At 44.8% G+C, this 26483-nt stretch overlaps 1 long non-coding RNA gene across 1 annotated transcript in view; it reads left to right on the forward strand.

Annotated features, from left to right (window-relative positions):
- LOC134895409 (uncharacterized) overlaps positions 1-26225 on the forward strand; it is an 89586-nt gene extending 63361 nt beyond the window's left edge. Inside the window, exons 2-3 of the long non-coding RNA XR_010171904.1 lie at positions 17379-17512; positions 25378-26225. This is a non-coding gene — a long non-coding RNA (uncharacterized LOC134895409). The remainder of the gene's footprint in view (positions 1-17378; positions 17513-25377) is intronic.
- The last annotated feature ends 258 nt before the right edge of the window (positions 26226-26483 follow it).

The following is a 26483-nucleotide window of genomic DNA, read 5'->3' on the forward strand; positions in this document are numbered from 1 at the left end:
AGATGGATAGTATACTTAATGACGACACAGAGGTAGGTACAGCAGTGGCCTTCCGTACCGTACTGCTATATATACTGGTGGTCACTGTGTCAGCAAACTGCAAAACTAAAATGCACCACAGGTATAGAATGTAGATGGATAGTATACTTAATGATGACACAGAGGTAGGTACAGCAGTGGCCTTCCGTACCGTACTGCTATATATACTGGTGGTCACTGTGTCAGCAAACTGCAAAACTAAAATGCACCACAGGTATAGAATGTAGATGGATAGTATACTTAATGACGACACAGAGGTAGGTACAGCAGTGGCCTTCCGTATCGTACTGCTATATATACTGGTGGTCACTGTGTCAGCAAACTGCACAACTGAAATTCACCACAGGTATATAATGTAGATGGATAGTATACTTAATGACGACACAGAGGTAGGTACAGCAGTGGCCTTCCGTACCGTACTGCTATATATACTGGTGGTCACTGTGTCAGCAAACTGCAAAACTAAAATGCACCACAGGTATAGAATTAGAATGTAGATGGATAGTATACTTAATGACGACACAGAGGTAGGTACAGCAGTGGCCTTCCGTACCGTACTGCTATATATACTGGTGGTCACTGTGTCAGCAAAACTCTGCACTGTACTCCTCCTATATAATATTATACTGGTGGTCCCGACTCCCCAGTCCCCACAATAAAGCAGCACACTGAGCACAGATATGGAGTGTTTTTCAGGCAGACAACGTATACTGGTGGTCACTGTCAGCAAAACTCTGCACTGTACTCCTGCTATAAAATACAGCTGCTCCCCAGTCCCCACAATTAAGCAGTGTGAGCACAGATATATGCAGCACACTGAGCACAGATATGGAGTGTTTTTTTCAGGCAGAGAACGGATAAAACTGGTGGTCACTGATCAGCAAAACTCTGCACTGTACTCCTCCTATATTAATATAAAGCTACTCCCCAGTCCCCACAATGATATAAGCAAGCACAAATATTTGCATCAACTCAACAATGAATAAACGGAGAGGACGCCAGCCACGTCCTCTCCCTAACATTTCCAATGCACGAGTGAAAATGGCGGCGAAGCGCGGCTGCTTATATAGAATCCGAATCTCGCGAGAATCCGACAGCGGGATGATGACGTTCGGGCGCGCTCGGGTTAACCGAGCCATACGGGAGAATCCGAGTATGGCTCGGACCCGTGTAAAATGGGTGAAGTTCGGGGGGGGTTCGGTTTCCGAGGAACCGAACCCGCTCATTACTAATAAATATATATATATATATATATATATATATATAGTTACATGGTTACAATTTATACAGTAAGCAGTTAATACAAACTAAATCAAATACATACAGTTACAGGCCAGCAAATACATCACCATATCTTTCTCATATAAAGTCTTCCCTCCATATCACTCTCTCTCTCTCTCTCTCTCTCTCTCTCTCTGTAACATCATGCAGGCACTGGTCTAGCAGCACCTCCATCATCATCAGGGACAAAACAGCAACTGTGTGTCTGATCAGCAATACACTTTGTAGTTTGGGGGAGTGCACACATCTAGTCTAGGGGAGGGAACTTTCTCATTCATGATGAGTCACTGGTCTGTTCGTATGCTAACAAAGTTCAGCCTTGAAGACATCAAAAGGGCTGGCATGATTTTCCTGTCCACCACCTGCTTGGAATGTCCATTGTTCTAATAAGAGTGACTTTAGCTTTCATACATTTAATCATAACTACTCATAGAAATGTCCTACAACTTAATAACAAGTATCAAATGAATCTACACATTAATCTGGTTACTGTAATACCAAACACGACATGTCTATCTTGCTCTGCTCCAATAATACACATACATGACGTTACTCCATTATATAATTTTAAATCATTATGTCTGGCGCTTGATATGTTATAATTATGTGCTGTATGAAATATGTGTAGAATCTATCTATGTGGCTTGTCTGTGTAAATGTGTATGTTACCATATATTGCTGTGCGTATTTGCAAGCATAGCGACTCGTGTGGAGTCTGTATGTTCTCGCTATGTAATATTTTTTACTTCGACAACTCCCTCACTGATGGCCGGCTAGCCACGTCGATTCTGGGGTCTGTGTGCCGGTGCTTGCCCTGACGGGATGCTGCTCTAATCACACAGCACTAGTCTGGATGCTCTACTGATATAACCTGGGCGCCTCATGGTGAGAGGTAAAAGAGGATCGCAAGGGAGAGGAAGGAAGTTGCAAAAGATCACTCCGACACGTGCAATGGATACCCCGCCTTCTGCTTATATGAGGCAATTTCTCCTTCCCCAGGGCTCCGCTCCCACGGGAGATATTTCTTCCCCTTCGACCCCACGTCTCTCGCCAGTTTTGGATTCTGCTTATCAAGCGGGTGCCCTTGTGGCAGACCAACGCACTGCGACGGACTCGGGTAGCCTCTCTCAGATTTTGAACCTTCTTCAGGCCCTGCCAACAAAACAGGCTTTTGAGCATTTGGAAGGTAGGGTCAGAGAAACAGTCCGCTCGGAAATTGCCGCTGTTCAGTCTGAGATATCGCATATCGGATCCCGCCTAACCTCACTGGAAGGCTTCTCTTCGGATGTGGCAGCGGCTCACAACACCCTTAGAGCCACGGTTATCAAACAGGCGTCTAGCCTTCAGCAGCTTAAAGATCGTGTAGAAGATTTAGATAACCGTGGAAAGAGAAATAATTTGAGGGTTCGGGGGATCTCGGAGGACGTCTCACCCAACTGCCTTATCGACTTTCTCACGACGGTTTTTAATGAACTCTTGGGCCGAGATCCTGCTTCGACAATCGAGTTTGATAGGGCCCATCGAGCCCTGAGACCCAGAGGCGCACCATCTGATCGTCCTCGCGACATCATCTGTCGCCTACATTACTATACAGAAAAGGAGTAAATCCTTAGTAAAACCCATCGCATGGAGGTGATAGAGACTGCATCTCTCAGAATTCAGATCTTCCAGGACCTATCGTGGTCGACCCTTCAAAAGCGCAGGGCTCTACATCCACTCACGGCTGAGCTCCGGAAGTCAGGAATTAAATATAGATGGGGATTTCCTTTTGGTCTGCAGGTCTCGCATAATGGGAAGCAGTACTCCCTTAGAGATCCCTCTGATTTACCCTCTTTCTGTCGAGAGCTCGGAGTGCCTCTGGTCACTCTCCCGGACTGGCAGGAACCCCTGACCCACAGTGTTCCACTGGAACTCTCTCACCCTGATGGTGACTGGCACCTCATCCACCATAACCCGAAACCCCCTAGGGAACGGAGCTCCCTCACGCAGTCGGTGACGAAATGATGGTCGTCTTCTGCTTTAGAACATTTGTTTTTGTATAATCGAATGTCTCTTGTTTATGTTTAAAAGGTAAATTGCAGAGTCGAGGGATTTCCCTGCGGCGAAGTGCTTACTCCCTGGTAGGAGTGGTGCTCGCGACATGGAAATCGTACTTGATTTGGCGAGTGTTCACCCGACTTGCTTGAGGTGGAGGTTGTTGTTTCGTACTACATGTTGTTCTTAAAATGCTTTATTGCTATGTGTTTGAACTCTTAGTACTATCTCTGACTGTTATATTAAAGTTCCTGTTGGGGCTGGGATCGGCACCGACCACCGGTTCGCCCCTGCACTGCCCGAGTATTCTTGGTCTCCGACGCGACAGTCGCGTCTGGGCTCCCAAGTGGCGGTAGTGTGTTCTATTTCTATAATCATAGTTTGAATTGTCAATTTTTTGACTGCGTTAGGTTCTTTGTGCTAATTTCTAATGTACTGTTTGATTCTGTTTCTCTTTTTCTTGCTTTCCCCTTCCCTCCTCCACTGTGTGCCCCTTAACTTCGGAAACTGTTCTGCCTTCCTTGTCGGACTTCGTATTGCTCTCTGCCCTTTAGATAATGGCGGCTGACCTTAAAGCGACAGCTATAAAATTTGTCTCCCTTAATGTGAAGGGTCTGAACATCCCAGAGAAGCGCTCAAGGGTGCTTCGGGACCTTTTTGCCTTCAGGGCTAATGTTGCTTTCTTACAGGAAACGCACTTTAAATTGGGAGTAGCCCCGGTTCTTAAAGACCGTAATTACCCACATTCCTTTTATAATAACAACAGCAAGGGTAAATCCTTGGGTGTTGCGATATTGCTCTCCAAACACCTACCCTTTCAGGAAATTACATCTATGTCCTTAGAGGAGGGCAGAACACTCCTGGTAAAGTGTAAATTGTTTGACCAGTTGTATACATTTATAAACATATATGGCCCCAACCAATCACAACCTAGTTTTCTAGTGACAGCTCTGAATCGGGTTGCACCTTTGATCGAGGGTATCCCAGTTTTTGGAGGTGACCTCAATTGGTCTCTCCAGCCGGAGGTGGACGTTCTCTCCATGACCACCATCTGATTGACACGTGGAGGTTCCAACACTCCGGGGACAGAGACTACACTTTCTACTCCAGGCCACACGATACTTACTATAGGCTTGACTATGTCCTCTTGCCACACAGATTTCTGCATTTAGTGAGGTATACTGATATTGGTTTAATTACTTGGTCAGACCATGCTCCCGTCTCCCTGACCCTGGAGACGTCCTATCCGCAGTCCAAACAGTGTACTTGGCGGTTGAACGACCAAATACTAATGGACACGTGGTTTCAACCCCAGCTGCTTGACACAATAGAGAATTATTTTATAACAAATGAGACACCAGACGTCTCCCGGGTCACGATGTGGAAGGCACATAAGCTTATACAGCTAGGCTCAATGCTGAAAAAAAGAAAAGCTTGGGGAAAAAACTGCTTTACTGCAGCGGTTGAGGGATTTGGAGACAATACACAAGGCGGGCCCGTCTCCACCGGTGCTGACCGCACTGAACGAGACAAGAGCAGCTCTCAATGCCCTGTTTGAGGACATCAAGAGGGATTATAGGCTATGTAGAAATCGCTTTTCTTTTTCATCCACTAGGGGTCACAGGAGTACTCTTGGGATATGGACGGCTTCCACAGGAAGAAGGCACTGAATAAATTAATTTTGAAACTACACCTCCCCTCCATATCCCTGAGTACCTCAGTGTTTTTTCTGTGCTCGACACAGTTAGAAGGCTTGGTGAGTTTGTCCACATTTCATTGGAATTTTTTCTAAGTTTTTCTTTTTTCAACGATTTACCACATCCCTTCCCCCCTTCCAATAGGCGTGGGTCCGGGATAGTGAAGGCTGCTTTAGCAGCTGTGGGTGTCGGACCTCTCTAAAAAGAGCTCCCTCACTACCACGTGCAGGACTAAAACCTGCAGTAAAGGCTGGACGGAACTTACAGAGAAGCCCCGTCATAGCCCTCACCACAGGATCCAGGTATGTTGAACGGGGCGGTCAGCTCACGCTGCCGCCCCACTGTGTGGGATACTGTGTGTGTGTGTGTGTGTGTGTGTGTGTGGTCCCCCGCCGCTCTGAGCCGCGTCAGCCACATGGTTTTATGCATAGGCCGCTCCATGAGTAACTTTGCTGCCACAGTGATGTTCCCTGCACACAGAAATGTCAGGGTCACTGGATAAAAGCTCATGATTCAACTCTTATTGATAAAGGGAATACAGCAGCGCTGCATATGTATTACAATAGGCTATGAAGTCTTTGTTAAAACAGGATACAAGTTATATGTGCAGGTTTGAGTGCAACATAAGATGTTTATTAAATCTGCCTACATAATTCTAAGTCGGCACTTTGTGTTATACTGTGAGCATGGGGACATATTAACCATGCTTCCTGTTGTTTTTCCTGTTGTATTTCCAGAATTTCCTGTGTTACATCTCTCCTCCATTGAAGGCGCAGGGGTGTTAAGGGGAATTTGGGATCAGGCATATTGCTGGCGTGCACTGCACTTGGCCAGATATATATTTATAGAGACATCTTAGTGCTATTTACTGAGTCGCGCAAGTTGTCTGTCTTTGTATTTTTTGTATTGTCTGTCTGCATGAGTAAGACACCAGCAATTACTAATAAGCAGTTTCCCTGCCATGTCTAAAACATGGATATACACTCACTTCTCTTACTATTATTTATATCATAACTGTTTATAATGATATTATCCTAAAGTCTGCAAATCTGAATCATGGCCGTGGCAGCCAAATACTGGCTTTGTTCACTGTTGTAAAGTAAAATATGTTATAACAATTGGTCAGCACATGGTGCTTATAAAACAGTATCTGTGGAGCACTGCAAGCATTGTGAGTTCAGGTCTCACCTGCAGCAGCTTTGGCTTAATTCACTTGGCCACACCACACTGGATACGCCCAATCTCATCTGATTTTGGAAGCTAAGCAGTGTTGGGCCTGATTAGCCACCTGGGAGTACAAGGTGCTGTAGGTATTTTTTAATCTACAACCACACCACACTGGATACGTCCAAACTCATCTGATTTTGGAAGCTAAGCAGTGTTGCATATTGTTTGCCATCTGGGGAGACTGGTGATCCAACTAGATTGCATACTAATGCATGCTAGTTTAAACTGTAAAAAAAAAAAAAAGATACATTCTGGTAGCTCAGTTTGGGCTTACACTATCAATATAAACCTACCATAGGTTTTACAGTCATGATAGCTCTCCAGAGGCCGCTCCCAAGAGCGCTCTCCCGGCGCCGGCCACTAGATATGGCCCATTAACTAAGCTGTGGTTATGCAGCAGTCATCTCAGGTTTTAAGCCTGTGTGAGGTCACATTTAGTTTCAGACTTCTAAAAATTATTATACCTCTGTATCAGGATGTATCTGGATATATGTATATGGGTATATAATATATATGTGTATGTATGCATATATGGAATATATATATATTTATTAAGGTCTGAGTATGTGTGAATATACATTGTTGTATGTATGTGTAGATATATTTATTTATATATATATATATATATATATATATATATATAATATGCTGACATTAAAAATCTAGTTTTGCAGTAAGCAAGACTAATTTGTCAGCACACAGTGCTTATTAAACAGTATCTGTTGAGCACTGCAAACATGGTGAGTTCAGGCTCACCTACAGCAGCTTTGCTTATTGTTTTTACAGGTGGCTCTGTAGCCAAGTGGTTAGGCTTCCCGGCCACAGTGAACATTGTGATTGCATGGACACTGGTTCAGATCCTGGTTTAACAGGTGTTTAAAAAAAAAAAAAACATGGTAGGACACCATTTTTTAACGTTACTTCCTGGTTCTTTCCCGGAGGTTGCTGCCCTACAACACTTAGCCTCTGGAGGAGCGGGGTGTTGTTAGGAGTTTAATTTATTGATTGTTTTTGTGCAGCATGACTCTACAAGAAGATTCACTATTGCTGGTAACCACATGCACGGTAATGCAGGTTTATACACACGTTACTTCCGTGGTGTACTTACTGGTTGGGGTACATGATCACTAAGTCTAATGCATAGTCAAACAAGCAGCTTCGCTGCAAAGTCGGTCACGCAGTGTGTCGGACAAATACGAATCTGGGCCAGTGGCGCAATGTATAACGCATCTGACTACGGATAACAAGATTGTAGTTCGTCTCCTACCTGGCTCGTTTAAGTTGCCGTGATCGTATATTGGTTAGTACTCTGCGTAAAAACTGCACAGACAGACCCTTACCGGTCCTCTTTGGGGGGAATGCTGGGGCATGTACTGCCTGAAAAAAAAAATGAAAAAAAAATTTTTGTTTACTGTTTTAGTTAGATTGTTGCTGTCGATTTACCGCCAGCCCTCATAGCACCAGGCCAGTATGTCAGGTTCTCAGCGAAGGCTGAACAATTTTCAATGAGAGACAATTGCAATTATTGGGTGTTTAACTACCTATCGGAGTGCACCCTACACAGCAGTAGGGCTGTTGCTTCGCCCTGCTTTGGTAAGGGTTTGAGGTAACAAGGCTGTAGTGTCAGGACACTCCAGTTCAGGTTTGCCCTAAATAAAGACCACCTTACACTTCTTGCTGCCTACTGCTTAGTTGGACGTTGGCAGTTGGTTCTTTTGCGTTTTCAGCTTCGCTAGTGGCGCATAACGTCCACTTTGGCTACGTTCCTAACAGGCGGAGTCGGATTCCAAACGAGATAGATTGCAGACCAAGTGGGGGGGGGAATCTGATTTCCTACCATTGTCTACGCGAATTCCTGAATGATTCCGTCTCAACAACTTCAATTCCTAGGTATGATTCTCGATACGGTAAATCAAAGAATTTACCTACCCGAACAGAAAGTACAGGTCATTCGTCATCTGGTACAATTAGTGCTCAAGCCATGCACAGTCTCGGTTCATTTGTGCATTCGCCTATTAGACACAATGGTGGCGGCTTTCGAAGCGCTTCAGTTCGGAAGACTTCACTCACGTCCTTTTCAATTGGATGTGCTCGCACAGTGGTCGGGCTCGCATCTGCAGATTTACCGCAGGGTGAGGTTGGCTCCAAGGGCCAGAATGTCTCTACTCTGGTGGCTCAAAGTACAGAATCTAACCGCAGGGAAAAGGTTCGGCGCCTGGAATTGGATAATTCTCACGGCGGACGCGAGTCTCAGAGGTTGGGGAGAGTTCAAAATTATCAGCTCCAGGGTCTCTGGGCAGGTCACGAAAGATTGCTGTCTATAAATGTCCTGGAACTCTGGGCAATTTACAATGCGCTACGACAAGCAGTGCACAGGCTGCAGGCTCAGGCTGTTCAGGTGCAGTCAGACAATGCGACGGCGGTCGCATATATCAACAAACAAGGAGGAACGAAAAGCCGTATGGCAATGCGGGAAGTAGCTTGAATCCTCTATTGGGCCGAGTATCACCAAATGATATTGTCGGCAGTAGTCACTCCGGGAGTGGACAACTGGGAGGTGGATTATCTCAGCCGTCGGAATTTTCATCCAGGAGAATGGGCATTAAATTCAGAAGTGTTTCACATGCTAGTCCAGAAGTGGAGTTACCCGCAGGTGGACCTGATGGCATCTCGCCACAATCATCAAACGCCCCAGGTCGTGTCCAGAACGAGAGATCCAAAGGCAGTGGCGGTGGATGCTCTCTCAATCACGTGGCCATACAGTCTCGTGTATCTGTTTCCACCGTTTCCGCTGCCCCCTCTGTGGCTAAAACGGATCAAAGAAGAGTCCGTCACAGTTATACTAGTGGCGCTTCTTTGGCCTCGGAGAGCTTGGTTCTCGGATCTCCGCGGTCTACTCGCAGTCGGTCTTTGGCCGCTCCCACTACGTTCGGACCTGGTACAGCAGGGTCCGTTCCTTTACCCCGATTTAGCGCGGCCGTGTTTGACGGGGTGGCTGTTGAGACAGCCCTCTTAAGAAGAGAGGGCATTCCAGAATCGGTTATACCAACCATGTTACGAGCTAGGAAGCCGGTTACGGCAGCTCATTATTACAGAATTTGGCGTGCCTATATAGGTTGGTGTGAAGCTCGGAAGTTTCCGACATCATCTTTTAAGTTATTCCGTCTTTTGTTATTTCTACAGATGGGGTTAGATGGAGGTCTGAGTTTATCCACACTAAAAGTGCAGATATCGGCGTTGTCAATTTATTGTCATAGTAGATTGGCCCTATTGCCGTCGGTTCACACCTTTATGCAGAGTGTCCTCAGAGTTCAGCCTCCATTCACTCCACCTACTGCACCATGGGACTTGAATCTGGTTTTTAGATTTCTTACAGTCTTTTTATTTTTGAACCCTTACAACAAGTGGATATTAAATTTCTCACTTGGGAAAACAATTTTTCGTTTAGCCTTAGCGTCAGCAAGGCGTGTTTCAGATTTGGGTGCTTTGTCGTGCAAGCCACCGTACTTAGTGTTTCATGATGACAGAGCGGAACTTCGGACGAATTCCGCTTTTCTACCAAAGGTAGTGTCATCTTTTCACATCAATCAACCAATAGTAGTTCCTGTGTTAACAGGAGTCTCTGGTAGGTTGGATGTGGTACGCGCATTACGCATTTATGTATCCCGAACGTCGACAGTTCATAAGACGGATATGTTGTTTGCTCTCTATGATGCTGCCAAGATGGGGTGGCCAGCTTCTAGGCAGACCTTATCCAGTTGGATTAAACTGACCATACGTCAGGCTTACCTTCATGCTAGGTTACAGCCGCCTACATCAGTAACAGCTCATTCCACACGTGCTGTGGGAACGTCATGGGCAGCGAGTCGTGGAACTTCTACGACACAGCTTTGCCGGGCGGCTACATGGTCTTCGGTGCACACGTTTGTGCGCTTCTACAAGTTTGATACGTTTGCGGCATCAGCATCTAGCTTTGGCCGCCTAGTGTTACAGGTGCCAAACAGCTCTCCCGCCCACGGGGGAAACTTTGGTACGTCCCAAGAGTACTCCAGTGACCCCTAGTGGATGAAAAAGAAAAAAGGATTTTGGTACTTACCAGGTAAATCCTTTTCTTTGAATCCATAGGGGGCACTGGACGCCCACCCAGAGCAGTTTACCTGGTTTGGGGTAGGTTCAGTAGATCTTATGGTAACACATTTTCACCGACTGGTTCAGATTAACAAGTTCTAATCGGTTATGGTGTCTACTGTTTAGTTGTCAGTAATGTTGTGTCAACTTTATTGTTGTCCGTTATGTCATATGTAATTCTCCATTGTCAACCTCTCTATCGCTCCTGTTCGGCTCAGTAAAAAACACTGAGGTACTCAGGGATATGGAGGGGAGGTGTAGTTTCAAAATTAATTTATTCAGTGCCTTCTTCCTGTGGAAGCCATCCATATCCCAAGAGTACTCCAGTGCCCCCTATGGATTCAAAGAAAAGGATTTACCTGGTAAGTACCAAAATCCTATATTTTCAATGGGGCAATAAACCGGGGAAGCTTCTGGCTAGGGCGCTCCGCGCGCAGAGGGCCACTCTATTCATCCAGTCGATACAGGATGCGACGGGGACCCGTCGCACCCTCACAAAGGATATTGCTGATGCATACCACGCCTATTATACTATATTATACAACCTCCATGAATCTAGACCCCCTGGGTCTCCGTTGATTACTCGAGATTTGGTGGAGGGGTACCTCTGTGATGCGGGGCTCCCTAGAATATCGGAAAACGATAGTGTTTGGCTAGACTCCCCGTTCTCCCAGAATTTGAACAGGCTCTCAAGGAGACTCCTTCTGGGTAGAGTCCGGGTCCTGATGGCTATACCATCTCTTACTATAAACTTTTCAAGGATTCCCTTTTACCTAAGATGCTAATAGCGTTTAATGAGGTTTCCGACAATCGTGGTTTCTCCTCTCAATCACTAGAGGCCTTGATCACGGTAATACCGAAAGTAGGGAAAGTCCAGGCTCAATGTGCCAGTTACCGCCCGATATCACTCCTTAATACTAACATCAAGCTGTTTGCTAAGCTCATAGCAAACAGATTGAAGCAATTACTCCCCAATATTATACATTCAGACCAAGTAGGTTTCATACCCGGGAGGGAAGCTCGTGACAACACGACCAAAATTATTGACCTGATGCATTTAGCCTCGCATAGCCATAACCCGGTGGTGGTGCTTTCAACTGACCCCGAGAAGGCTTTCGACAGGGTAAACTGGATATTTATGGAGGGGTCCTGCGACACTTGGGGATGGGTCCTGTCAGCTTGTGCCGTATTCTGGCATTATACAACTTCCCGACTGCGAGGATCAAAATTAATGGAGACTTGTCCCGCCCAGTCTTGATTAGGAACGGTACTAGACAAGGGTGCCCCCTTTCGCCCCTCATCTTTATTCTTTGCATGGGGGATCTGGCAGGTACTATTCGGTTGAATCCGAACATTTCGGGACTTATGGTGGGCGGCAGAGAATACAAACTAGCGCTGTTTGCAGATGACCTGTTAGCTATTATGTCTAACCCGGTGGTATCCGTTCCTAACTTGATGTCCAAATTAGATGGATATGGCTCCCTGTCGAACTTTAAAATTAACCTTTCTAAGTCAGTGGCGGTGACTGTATCAGTACCCTCTCCAGCCGTGGATGGTCTTAGACATTATTTCCCCTTCCATTGGCACCCCTCTAGCTTTAAATATCTTGGGGTCATTTTAAATAAGGACCTATATCACGCCTTTTTGATAAAAATTTTAAATAATTACTAGCCACACTTCGCTCTGAGTTCCGGGACTGGGGTAACGGGAGACTATCCTGGCTGGGGAGACTTAGTGTAATTAAAATGAATGTTTTGCCCAGAGTCCTTTATCTCCTCCAGGCGCTCCAGGTCTCTATTCCTAAAACCTGGTTCAGGGACCTACACAATTTGGTTAGGGAATTTGTTTGGGGGGACAAAAGACCTTGTTTCCAACATGCCATAATTTTCCGCCGTAAACACCTGGGCAGTCTTCAACTACCGCATTTCACATTGTATTATGATGCCATTGTTCTCCATAGGATTATGGAATGGTCCCGCCCACATGACACAAAATAATGGGTGCTTATCGAGGAGGCAGCGCTACCGGCTCCCATTGCTTACTACCCGTGGCGCTCGAAGGTACCAATCATTGCACATCCCATCATTGGCCCTACACTCTCACGCTGGAACAGACTAAGAGTTCACCCGTACATTTCCTCCAAAATCTTTCCCCTGACTCCACTGTTCTACAACCCAGATTTCCCACCGGAAATCTCGGGCCGGGGTTTGACTCCTGGAAATTAGGGGGGGGGGGGGGTGCGTGTTGGCCAGCTGGTGGAGCGTGGAGGGATGATCCCTTTCCCTACGTTGCAGGCGAAGTGGAATCTCCCTCCATCGGAGATCTGGAAATACCTCCAGCTGAAACACTTCGCCTTAGGGAGTAAGGTCCGCTCAAACCTGACCAGACCCTTGACTATTTTTGAGACTGACCCATCTCGCCCGTTGCACTTCCTATCAAAATGTTATAGATTTTTGATCATGAACAAATTCCCTGATCTCCCTAAGTATACCAGAGAATGGAGCCATGACCTACAGATTGAGTTGTCAGAGGAAGACTGGGAAAAAAGTTTCCAAACCACCTTTTCAAGTTCATCTAGTTACTCAGTCCTCGAAACGCAATTCAAAGTCTTATCCCGGTAGTAAAGGTGCCCCCTAACATTGGCAAAAATGTTCCCTGACGTGCTAGACACGTGCTGGAGATGTAATAACGAAACAGGATCTCCGATGCATATCTGGTGGGACAAGGTTGTCGCAATCTCGAAATTGATTGTGGGTTCGGAGGTTCCCTCTGAGCCTGCTTTCTGGCTTCTCAATTTCATTACGTGGCCCCTGTCGGATTACAAAAACTCTTTACTAAAGTTTCTTAATAGCGCCGCAAAAGCGGTTATTCCGGTTCGTTGGCGATCCTCTGAACCACCCACTGCGAGGGACTGGGTCGCCAGAATGGACTGGTATATGTCTATGGAGGAACTGCGGGTAACACCGGATAGTCATCGGAGATTCACGTCTATTTGGTCCCCTTGGTTGGAATTCAAGTCTTCACAAACATTCCCGACACTTGTGACTTGATCATGGGCCCTTCACAGGGATCTTCATTTCCGATTTTTAACTGCTTTATTGTTAATTGGAGCTTGGTGGTGACACTTTTGCTCTCAGGTCCGTGTGGACATTGGAAGGCCCACACTACCCTTACCCTCCCCTTCCCTCCTCTGATTCTCTATTTCTTCTATTCTGATTTCTTTTCTGTCCCCTTTTCTCTTTGTATGTTATTTTGTTGTGAAACGCTTTGTTTAGACAGCTTATTACCTAGCAATGTCTGATTTGACTGGGGATATGTTACATCCATTTAGACATCGAGCTTATATTAATGGTCGTACTATCTATGTTTAGCTGTCATTGCTCGCATCCATTGGATTGTACTTCCCTGTAATACATGTCAAAAGGTGTATGCTGTCACCCATATTCTGTTATTCTGTTATAAATCAATAAACACTTATTGGGGGAAAAAAGAAGAAGCTTCGGAGGTACTGTTGCAGGTCGGTGGACGCACTGGTAACTCCGTGGGTTTTCCAGTCAGTGTATGTGTTCCCTCCAATTCCACTCATCCCAAGGATTCTCAAACTAATAAAAAGAACAAGAGTTCAGGCGATCCTCATTGCTCCGGACTGGCCAAGAAGGGCTTGGTACGGAGACCTTCTGGAATTACTGCTGGAAGATCCAAGGCCTCTTCCTCTTCGCGAGGGCCTTCTGCAACAGGGGCCATTCGCCTATCAAGACTTACCGCGGCTACGTTTGAAGGCATGGAGGTTGAATGCCAGATCTTCGCTTGGAAGGGCATTCTGAAAAAGGTCATTCCTACCCTGATACAAGCTAGGAAGGGATTTACGTCTAAACATTACCATTGGATTTGGGAAAAGTATATGTCTTGGTGTGAATCCAAAAAGTTTCCAACGGTGGCGCTTCAACTGGGATGGTTTCTCCTCTTTCTGCAAGCAGGTGTGGATGTGGGCCTACGCTTGGGCTCCATGAAGGTCCAGATTTCGGCCTTGTCCATTTTCTTTCAGAAACAATTGGCTGCCCTCCCTGAGGTTCAGACATTCTTGAAAGGGGTCCTGCACATCCAAACACCATTTGTGCCTCCTACAGCACCTTGGGATCTTAATGTGGTGCTGCAGTTCCTGCAGTTGGATTGGTTTGAACCTTTACAGGAGGTGGACGTCAAGTTTCTTACTTGGAAGGCGGTCACACTGTTGGCATTAGCATCTGCTAGACGTGTGTCTGAATTGGGGGCATTGTCACACAAGATCCCCTACTTGATGTTCCATGAAGATAGAGCTGAGCTCAGAACGCGTCCGCAATTTCTTTCAAAGGTTGTGTCAGCTTTTCATATCAACCAACCTATTGTGGTGCTAGTGGCTACTGACTCCTCAATTACCTCAAAGTCCTTGGATGTGGTGAGGGCTTTGAAAATTTATGTGACGAGAACTTCTCGTCACAGGAAGTCTTGGATGTGGTGAGGGCTTTGAAAATTTATGTGAAGAGAACTTCTCGTCACAGGAAGTCGGACGCTTTATTTGTCCTTTATGATCTCAACAAGGTTGGGTGTCTTGCTTCTAAGCAGACAATTTCTCGCTGGATCTGGTTTACTATCCAGCATGCTTATTCTACAGCAGGCTTGCCGTGTCCAAAATCTGTTAAGGCCCACTCTACTCGTAAAGTGGGTTCTTTCTGGGCGGTTGCCTGGGGTGTCTCGGCTTTACAGCTTTGCCGAGCAGCTACTTGGTCTGGGTCGAACACGTTTGCTAAGTTCTACAAGTTCGATACTTTGGCCTCTGAGGACCTAAAGTTTGGTCAATCGGTTCTGCAGGAACCTCAGCACTCTCCCTCCCGTACTGGGGATCCGGTCTCTAAGTCGACAGTAACTAGGTCGACAATGTCTAGGTCGACCACTATTGGTCGACAGTAACTAGGTCAACAGGGTGTCTAGGTTGACAGGTCAAAAGGTCGACATGAGTTTCACAATTTTTTTCTTTTTTTTAACCTTTTCATACTTAACGATCCACGTGGACTACGATTGGAATGGTAATCTGTGCTGAGCGAAGCGAAAGGCACCGTGCCCGAAGCATGGCGAGCCATGCGAGGGGATGCGGTGCACTAATTGGGGTTCCCGGTCACTCTACGAAGAAAACGACACCAAAATAACATGAAAAACTCATGTCGACCTTTTGACCTGTCGACCTAGAACATGTCGACCTAGTTACCGTCGACCTTCAATACCACACCCCCGTACTGGGAGCTTTGGTACATCCCCATGGTACTAATGTGGATCCCAGCATCCTCTAGGACATAAGAGAAAATAGGATTTTCATTACCTACTGGTAAATCCTTTTCTCGTAGTCCGTAGAGCAGGCATGTCCACACTGCGGCCCTCCAGCTGTTGTGAAACTACATATCCCAGCATGCCCTGATACAGTTTTGCTGTCAGAGAATTCTAAAGCTGTGTCAGAGCATGCTGGGATGTCTAGTTTCTCAACAGCTGGAGGGCCGCAGTTTGGACATGTCTGCCGTAGAGGATGCTTTGCGCCCACCCAGTGCTACGTATTCCTGCATTGCTACTTGGTTCAGTATTGTTCTTTCAGCCGTTGCTGAATTGTTCCAGGTTGGTTAGCTTGGCTTTCCTTTTGTTATGTGTGAGCTGGTTTGAATCTCACCACTATCTGTGTATTTCCTTCTCTCTAAGTATGTCCGTCTCCTCGGGCACAGTTTCTAGACTGAGTATGGTCGGAGGGGCATAGAGGGAGGGGCCAGCCCACACTTTTAAACTCTTAAAGTGCCAGTGGCTCCCAAAGGACCCGTCTATACTCCATGGTACTAAATGGACCCCAGCATCCTCTACGGGAAAAGGATTTACCAGTAGGTAATTAAAATCCTATTTTGTTTGATTTTGAAAGAAAATTACAATAACGCTTTCATAAATTGTTTTTGAAAAATGAATCAACTCACAGAAATGAAAACTTTACTTTAAAGACTCTATAGAGAAAATACTGTACTGAATAATATAATGTACCCATTTTCAACTTAAAGTACATAAATCATAGACTTCACATTACAGTTTCCAGATCGTAGACTGATGGTTGGTAAAACTAAAAATGTATTAGGAGATCTTTCGCAAGGTGGGCCCTTGCAAATTATTGGGGTTAAAATTGGGTGTAATCCAACACTGATGACAACCCATTTTCTGACAAAGGCACTGGGAGCATACAAGTGCACTGGGTGTACCACCTGCCAGATCTTGGAAACTTGCCCAGTGGTCACTTGCCCACACTCTTGGAAGAAGATAAACAGCAAATGTGCAGCGCTGTAGCGAAAGTTTGTCATATATATTATTAAATGTCCATGTTGATTTGCTCTATATAGGCAAAAAGCTTGTACTTTTAGGGAACGTGCGACACAGCTCAGCAATACGTCTGGTACTGGATAGAAAAGGCATAGAACAACCGTATTGAGCTATTTTAAATTGTCTCAACATCCTTTAGCCATGATGCGCTATTAATTGATTGACCATGCCCCCCCCCCCCCCTCCCCGCACCCCATCCCATGGTAAGGGGACGGGATATGAACAATAAATGGCTTCAATTTAAAGCAAAGTGGATTTTTGGGTGGATCCAGGAGACTTGAATGAGAATCTTTCCCTTTAACTGCTTTTTGTGATAATAGAAGTCATCAGTATGTTTGCTGTCAGACATTTGCTGCGATATGATTTCCTTAACTATAGCATATTCTGTGTTCTGCACATGTTTTTATATACATGCATAAGTTATTGGATATTGTTTTTTATTGACCATTTACATCATGCCTCATGATATTACATACTTATCTACTAGCTATGTTCTACAAGCACAAGTATATTAGCATGTATTCAATCTACAGGTATATGTGCTCATTGATTCAGTTATTCCGGTTCCTGTGATTATGTAACTTTTTTCTACAGCCCTTCTCTGTAATGGTGGCGTACACTTTGTTGTTATTGTAACCAAGCCCACCGCCATGCCACCCGTGTGATGCGTGATGTCAGTGAGCTGGGGGCAGCCGGAGATCTAATCAGCACTGGGTGTTATAAATGAGGTAAGAGTTAATTTTGTAGTTATCCTGACGAAAGATGCAACAATAAATGCATCTGGAATGTTGACAATACAGCAGCGCTGATGTCTGTGTTTTAAAAGGCACGGTGCGCCGCTGCCCACATCTCTTCTGTTTTGCTAGAAGTTGTTTATTCCCGGAAGGCACCCAGTTATTCAATCAGTGAAAGTGATATATACATTTGTGTGTGTGTGTGTGTGTGTGTGTGTGTGTGTGTGTGTGTGTGTGTGTGTGTGTGTGTGTGTGTGTGTGTGTGTGTATACTCCCTGTGGTGACTCCCTTGCCTATTTTAAAAGCTAAGTTAGAAGTCCTTACTTTTTACTAAGACCTTTTATGCTTATAAGATTTTATCAGTGTTTTCATGTTTTGATCCGCTTTTATGTGATATTAAAGCTTGTTTGTATTATTACATAGTTTTTGGCTTTTAAATCTATCTTTTTACCTACTGCCTTTTAAACAACACCTGTCGCCGGTACCCTTATTCCCCCACTTTCAGATGTGTGTATATATATATATATATATATATAATTTGACTGCAGATAAGAACCACTTACACACACACACACACACACACACACTAGGGTTAATCTTTTTGCTGGGAGCCAATTAACCTATCTATATTTTTGGAGTGTTTGAGCAAATCGGAGTACCTGGAAGAAACCCACACAAGTACAGAGAGAATATACAAACTCCACAGTAGTAGCCCCGTTTATAATCCTAATTCCCACAGTAGTAGTGCCCCTTACACACATAATGCCAAAGCAGTATTGCCCCACATACATAATGCCCATAGTAATAGTGCTGCTTATACACATAATGCCCGTGGTGGTAGTGCCGCATATACATAATGTTCACAGTAGTAGTGCCGCTATACATAATGCCCATAGTAGAAGCACCCCTTATGCATAATGCTCCCAGGTGTAGTGCTGCTTATACTTAATGCCAACAGTAGTAGTGCCGCTTACACATAATGCCCCCAGTAGTAGTGCCACTTATACATAATGCCCATAATAGTAGCATCCCTTGTACATAATTTCCGCAGAAGTGCCAATTATACACATAATGCCCACAGTAGTTGTGCCACTTATACACACAATGCCCACAGTAGTAGTTCTGTTTATACACATATTGCACACAGTAGTGGTGCCATTTATACACATAATGCCCAAAGTAGTAGTGCTGCTTATACACATATTGTGCACAGTAGTAGTGTCACTTATGCACATAATGCTTACAATAGTAGCGCAGTTTATACACATTGCTCACAGTAGTGGAGCCACTCATACACATAATGCCCACAGTAGTTGTGCCACTTATACATAATGCCCACAGTTGTCGTGGCGCCACTTATATACATAATGCTCATAGTAGTAGTGCCCCATATACATAATGCCCACATTAGTAGCACCGCTTATACACATAATGGCCACATACACACATTTTCACTCACTCTCTTTCCCTTCACTTACCTAACAAAGTCTGGCTGGCCAGATCTGTAGCAGCTCATCCTGTCCGTCTAAAGGCCCGTACACACTGGCCGATATATCGCGGGTCCGCCGGCCAGTTTGTACGGCCAATACGTCTTTGAACTCCGTTGTTCACAGAGTATCGCGGCGGCCCCGCAGCACAGCCGGCGGCCAATATATCTGTGTGTACGGGGTGGTCGGAAACACAGATCGCTGGCAAACGCAGATCGCTGGCATGACTCACATCACCCGCACCCCATCCCTCATCCCCCTGTAATCACATCCCGCTGGCCGGGCCTCACGTCATCCACACCCCACCTCTCCTCCCATACAGTGCTTTGGTTGTGTTGTACAGTCTGTGTATTTATAGGAGTTTCATGCTGTGGATGCTCAATATTCTGTTTGCTGGACTTATGAGGCATCACATTCCTTCTTGTTTCCATCTACTTACTGCATAGGAAAAGTATTTTCTGCAGTAGGTGGTGCCTGTTTCCTCTTCCCTAACAGCAAATTCAGCCACAACTGACACTTGCACCCCCACCTCCCTTCCCGCAAGGTCACAGTTTCTGGTGACACCCGTACTACCTCGGCACACAAGTCACAGCTCTGGGTGACACCCGCACCCCCCTCCCCTGTGCACGGGTCATAGCTTCAGGTGACACCCTGGTGACATGCTGACTAGCCAACCTATCGTGAGTCGATACGGTTGGCCATACACACAGAACGTTGCACCAATATAAACTGTAGATATACTGGTCATCATCTGTGCAGCGATGTAGTTCACAGACATATCATTTATACACACCCGCTGATTAGTTATAAATATATTGGCCAATTGATCTGCCAATATATCTGTAAGTGTGCACCCTCCTTAACACACACCAGCCCCAGTCCCATGTAGCTCCAGCCCCTCAGCCATGTGTAGCTCTGCCTCCTTTTCAGGTCCCGAACACTACCGCTTTCGTGGGGTGGAAGGACGATTCAACCTGCCAACGTTGCTGCCTGTCATACAGTGTGACAGGTGTAGCAGCAGCCGGTAGCAGCAGCGAACATCTGTAGGGTTGCAGAGCAGGGGACCGCTTTCCCAGCCTGGTGCTTCCCTGCTTTGCGTCCCTTTTGCTGAGTGGATAGCGCCGGCCTTGGCGGGATCATCAGCATAATGTAAGTTGTTGATAAGTCTACTACCAATTTATACACCCCTCTTTACTTCGTATAGTCCTGAATCTCTGATGATTTGTTCTGCATACAGGTTGGTGAAAGGATGCAGACTTGTGGTACACCTTTGCCGATTGTAAACCAATCTGTTTCTCCTTGATCTATTAGAACTAAAGCTTCTTGATCTGTGTGTGTCTGTGTACAGTATATGTGCGCACACACATGCATGTATGGAAACCCCCACCTCCCCCCATGAAATTCCTGCTTTTGCCCCCTGTATGCGGTCTCGCTCTGATACGCACAAAGCATTACAGATGGAGACTTGGAATGCAGGGATAAAGCTGGTGAGTTACCATGTGGGACAGCAGGCTCTGGGCAACAGTACAACCAGCGGATATTATTTATAAGAAATTAGAATGGGTTTTTTCAGAGAAAGTGAATCATTAATTTAATGTGTGCAAATATTTGTTGCTAATTATTTTTGGTGAACAGTTCAACCACCCAAGGCATGCGTACATTAGAGCACGACTGCACCCCCAAGAGTTGTACATATGTATCCTCCGACATTGTTTCTGTAGTCATGTTAAGCAACCCTTTAGTGGTGCAAGTAGAAAAATTGTCTTATAGGTACTGTGTGTGTGTGTGTGTGTGTGTGTGTGTGTGTGTGTGTGTGTGCACCAAAAAATGGGTGTGGCCATATGCCACATGGGGTGTGGCCATTGAAAATGGGGCCGTGATACACATATGTGGGGACAGATACACATATGTCTCCAACAGTGCCAGATACACACATGCCCCCACAGTGCCAGATACACCCCCAGCGTGCCAGATATGCCCCCACAGTGCCAGATACACAAATGGCCCACAGAGCCAGATACACAAATGGCCCACAGTGCCAGATACACGAATGGCCCACAGTGCCAGATACACATTGCCTCAGAGTGCCAGGTACATATTACCCTACAGGGCCAGGTACACATTGACCCCGTTCCCCCACCCCCATGTTGCTCACCACTGCCTCTGCTTCTGCTGTGTTAGGGGAGGAGGGCTAAACAGGGAATAATCACAAAAAAATTATATGAATTTATCTATATAGAACATCCAAAGATACCAACATTCTATAATTTGCTGAAAGTCCACAAGGACCAGAAGAACTCACTAGGAAGACCCATTATCTCTGGGATCAGGTCTATCTCATCCAATCTATCAAAATACATAGACCAATTCTTGCAAGACCTAGTAAGTAAACAACGCAGCTACCTAAAGGATACAATGAATATCCTTCAAATCCTCGACACAATACACCATGATAGACCATACGGCAGGATATGAAGCAACTCCTCACTATTTATCTAACCAAACCATTGTTTCAAATGCACAAATACACTTTTTGATGGACAACATAGACTTTATCCTATGACACAAATATTTCTGGTACGAAGATGAGTTCTACATCCCAGACCGGGACACAGCAATGGGAAATCTGTTTGCGCCAAGCTACGCGGACCAGTTCGTGGCATGGTGGGAGGACAAGAAGATATGGATGAATAACCAATATTGTGACAAAATCCACCAGTGGAATAGATACATAGACAATGTATTCTTCAACTGGACCCAACACAAGAGGAACTGGGAAACGTCAAGTTATTTATGAACACCAACACCCTGAATTTGGCGTTTACCACGTCATCCAGTAAAGATATGGTTATCTTTCTGGATTTGGAAATTTATACAAAAAACAACAAACAAGAACACACATCAAAAAAGTCAGTGGGAATACCACATTATAATTTCACAGCAACCACCATAAACAATAAATCAGGAACATTCCAGGAGGGCAATTTCGGAGGCTACGCAGAAACTGCGTAGAAGACACAACATTTAGAACGCAAAGTGAAAACTTGAAAGAGAATTTCATGCAAAAAAGGATACAAAGAATCAACTTTACAACAACAACTGGAAAATATCAGTAAAGTGGAAAGAAAAGAACTTATAAACTACAAACTTAAAATACAACAGGAAAGCCCACTATCATTCATTGCTCTGTACAACAGTAAACATGCAGATATTGAAAAAATTCTCAGTTCCTACTGGCACGTACTCCTCCTGGATGAATGTTTCAAAAGAGAACTTCCCTTGAAACAAAAAATCATCTACCACAAAGCAAAAACTCTAAAACAAGCTTTAACAAAAAGCCACCATCCTAAACTCAAAATCAGACATACCAATCAAAGGGCTTTTACTCTTGCACCAACTGCAGGGGATGCAGAAATAAGAGCAACAGCACCAAACCAATCAACACAATACATTCCAGAATAACGAAGCAAGAATATCAGATAAAAGAACAAATATCCTGCAATTCAGAAGGCATCATTTACTTTACAATATATGGGACAAACAAAATGCAAATTGAAGTAAGAGTAGCGGAACACATATATAACATCAAACGAGTCCTCAAGACCCACAGTGTGTCGGCTTATTTCCTGGAAAAGCACAACCAAGACCCAAGAGGACTAAAGGGCCCCATACACTAGAACGATAATGCCCGATTTCATCCAAATTCAGGCCGATATATTGGGTGAAAATCGGGCATTTTGGAGGTGTTTCCGATCTGATGCGTGTTCCCGTGAGTGTCGTGTCGGATCCCCTAGGTCGCTAGTGCTGCTCTCGTGATATATCGTAATAACCTGGAATCGTATTGAAAAAGGTGTGTTTTTTTTGTGCTTGTGATAAGTCGCCTGCACTATATCATAGGAAGTTGACTGGCATTCTCAGGACACTCCCATCAGCGGCGGCAGCAGCAACAGCGACGCAGCAACCGGAGAGCTACAGATATATTCGATTTGATTGGATTTCTCATTGTCCCAAGTATGTATTTCCACACTGACCACCAATCACAGTCCACCTAGCACTGTCCACCAATGTAATCACACTCACCACCATCATAATGACACTGACCACCAATGTAATCACACTGACCACCAATGTCTTGTAAATTATTGTTCACATTTTATTTATTTCGGTGAGTCATTTTATCTGCAAATGGCCATGTGTTTTCACCGCCACTGTACCCCCATGCTGTACCTTGTGTTTCTTTGTCCCCAAAGTCATTTTAACCTCCAAATTGCCATGTGTTTTCGCCACCACTGTACCCCCATGCTGTACATTGTGTTTGTTTGTCCCCAAAGTAATTTTAACCCCAAAATGACCATGTGTTTTCACTGCCACTGTACCCCCATGCTGTACATTGTGTTTTTGTCCCCAAAGTCATTTTAACCACCAAATGGTAATGTGTTTTCACTGCCACTGTACCCCATGCTGTACCGTTGATGTTTGTATAATGAGGAAAGTAGTTACAAAAAATTTTTTTATTTAAAAAACATATTATACAAATTTAAACACCATTTAACAAAAAAAACATTTAACCATATAAACATTTAACCATATACCTTAAGTAAAACCATTTTTAAAACAAAAAATATAACAGTTTGTGCACCACATTTTGTTTTCATTACAGATATCCATCCAATCCAAAAATATATACTGCTAGGTTAATTGGATCCCAACAAAAAAATTGACCCTAGTGTGAATGCGTGTGCATGTACATGTGGTAGGGAATATAGATTGTAAGCTCCACTGGAGCAGGGACTGATGTGAATGGGCAAATATTCTCTGTACAGCGCTGCGGAATATGTGTGCGCTATATAAATAACTGGTAATAAATAAATAATAAATAAATATGTCTGGATCAAGACATAGGGGTAAATTTACTAAGATGGGAGTTCTCTTTTTAAGATGGGATGTTGCCCATAGCAAGCAATCAGATTCCTGGTATTATTTTCTGGAAGGTGCTAGATAAATGAGAAAGAGAATCTGATTGGTTGCTATCGGCAACTACCCATCTTAAATAGAACTCCCATCTTAGTAAATTTACCCCATAGACTTCATCACCGGCCTACTAGAAATGTACAGTGGATTTTTTAGTGTTTATGGAAGATCAAAGCCAAGGACTATTCTGATAAAGTGCAGCAGAATGCGGCTTTGGAGGAGGTAGTGGAGTACTGCAGGCCCTTTGGGTCCGGTGCTGACAAAGAATGGGTCAAGAAAAAGATACAGAACCTGCATACTGTGTTCCTGAAAGAACACAAAAAAAAATGGAACAGTCCAAAAGGTCTGGAGCAGGTACTTCCCAGATTTACAAGACCTCGCTCTGGTACTACCTTATGCTGTAGTTTGTCCTGGACCAGGAGGCTACCTGTACAGGTTTCAACTCCCTCCGTCGGACTGCCACACCAGAGCCTGAAGACGCTGACCTATCTTTGTCTGCATCTGTAAGTATATTTTTTTAATACGTTTTTAAGTTTTTTCAAGTTCCATCATCAGTCCAACACAGTACACTAATTAAATGTGGGCCTCCTGCCAATCGACTGCATCCACCACATTAAAATAGGCCAGGTACTCGTCGCTGACCTGTTTTTCCCATAGACTCGCCCTAAAATGGAGTGGAGGTGGGTTTACAGAGGGAAATGGTAAAGTCTTGTCTTGGTGTTCAGGGTCTGGGTCTCCTGGCGCTTCTCTGGGCAGTGTCCTATGCTGGGTGGCTTTTATGTGCAGGACACAGCACGCAGTCACCACCCAATCTATCTTCTCCACCTGCAAATTGATAGCCGTTAGGAAAATGCGGAAGCAGATGCCAAAAGTTTTCTCTACAATTCGTTGTGCCCGGAATAGCCTGTAATTGTAGATGCGCTTCTCCCTTGTCAGGTGCCTTGGAGGTACGGCTTCATAATGTTCTTGTGGGGTGCGAATGCCTCATCAGCCACGAAAAACTAAATTGAGGCCGTGCTAAGTTTGCTCCCTAGATGGCAAGTTCAGGGTCTTTGTGGTGAGCCACTCATAGAAGGTGGTATTCTTCAGCGACCCACTGTCTGATTCACGTCCGTTTTTGCTAACGTCAATGAAGATGAATACATAGCATTCACTACTGCCATCAGCACGATGCTGAAGTACCCTTTATAATTATAATAAAGGGATCTGCTGTTTGCAGGAGGATTGATGCGGACGTGCTTGCCATCTGTTGCTCCCCCACAGTTAGGGAAATGCCAGGTGGTGGCAAACTCCTCTGCCACGGCTTGCCATTCTGATGTACTTGCAGGGAGCTATAAAAAAAATAGAAATAAACAATTAAAACATGTATTTAAACAGTGTATTTTTTTTTATCTACTACAGAGTGGAAGTGTGGAGATTCCCGCCACCCCAGACCTTAGCATCATCCAGGATATGGAGGAATCCCAGCCCCAAGTTCCTACCCCTGAAACACCAGCTACCTTTGCATCACCAGGTCATTTTGGTGCGCCCCCCCACCCCGGAAGAGAACCCCCCCCCAAAAAAAAAACCACCACCCAGGAGGGTGAAGACCTCATTTTCACTTTTGAGGAAATCAAGTCAAGACTTGCTCAGCACACCCCATCCCCAACCCCCACCCCTGTTCGTCCCCGACCACTACACAAAGTTTGGGGAATTTATTGGCATCAGCAATGCGTAACCTACCCCCGGTTCAAGCGGACCAGATTCAGCGTCTCAATTTAAAGATGCTGAACAAAGCACGGAAATCAAAACTCCATGATGATGTCGTACTATTCGACCGCCACCCTCTCACTCTTCCTCCCACCCAATCCCTCCCTATTCCGCCCACCCAACCCCATATCATTCCACCCACCCAACCACAGCCTACTCCCTCACCGACCTGCTCCTCAGCCATATACTCTGCTATGCTGGAGGCAGAGAAGGACATACCCTAGTTTGAAAATTTGTAGGCTTCTTATAATTCCCAATAAATATTTTGCAGTATAGGCTATATGGTGTTTTGGGGGCAGATTTTTGAGGGAGGATACATGCATGCTGTAGGTGCATTATATTGGGGTCGGGTCCATTCATTCTGCATTTTACAGCATGTGTGTATTCTCCCAATCAAATCTGTGCCCAGAACACCATATAGCCCTCCATCTTAGGAGTGAAAGTACCGCCTCATATTTATTGGGAATTAAAAGAAAAAGAAACTATTATTTAATCCTTTTAATTATTTCATTATATATATATATATATATATATCAAAATTGTGATATGATGTTTTTTACATTTTTATGTGCGATGTTGTTAAATAATTGCATAAATTTGCAGTTTTATAGAAAAAAAAAACTTTTTCTATGAACAGTTTAAAAGTAACTAAACGGGCGTGGTGTGTATTTTATTTACCTTTAAATACTGGTCCTGCACCACCTTCACGATGGCCTTGCAGGTGTCAGGGATGATCCGACCCAAAGCCTGGGGTGGAG

Source organism: Pseudophryne corroboree, chromosome 1 (genome assembly GCF_028390025.1).
Source record: "Pseudophryne corroboree isolate aPseCor3 chromosome 1, aPseCor3.hap2, whole genome shotgun sequence".
In the NCBI taxonomy this organism is placed as follows: Eukaryota; Metazoa; Chordata; class Amphibia; order Anura; family Myobatrachidae; genus Pseudophryne; species Pseudophryne corroboree.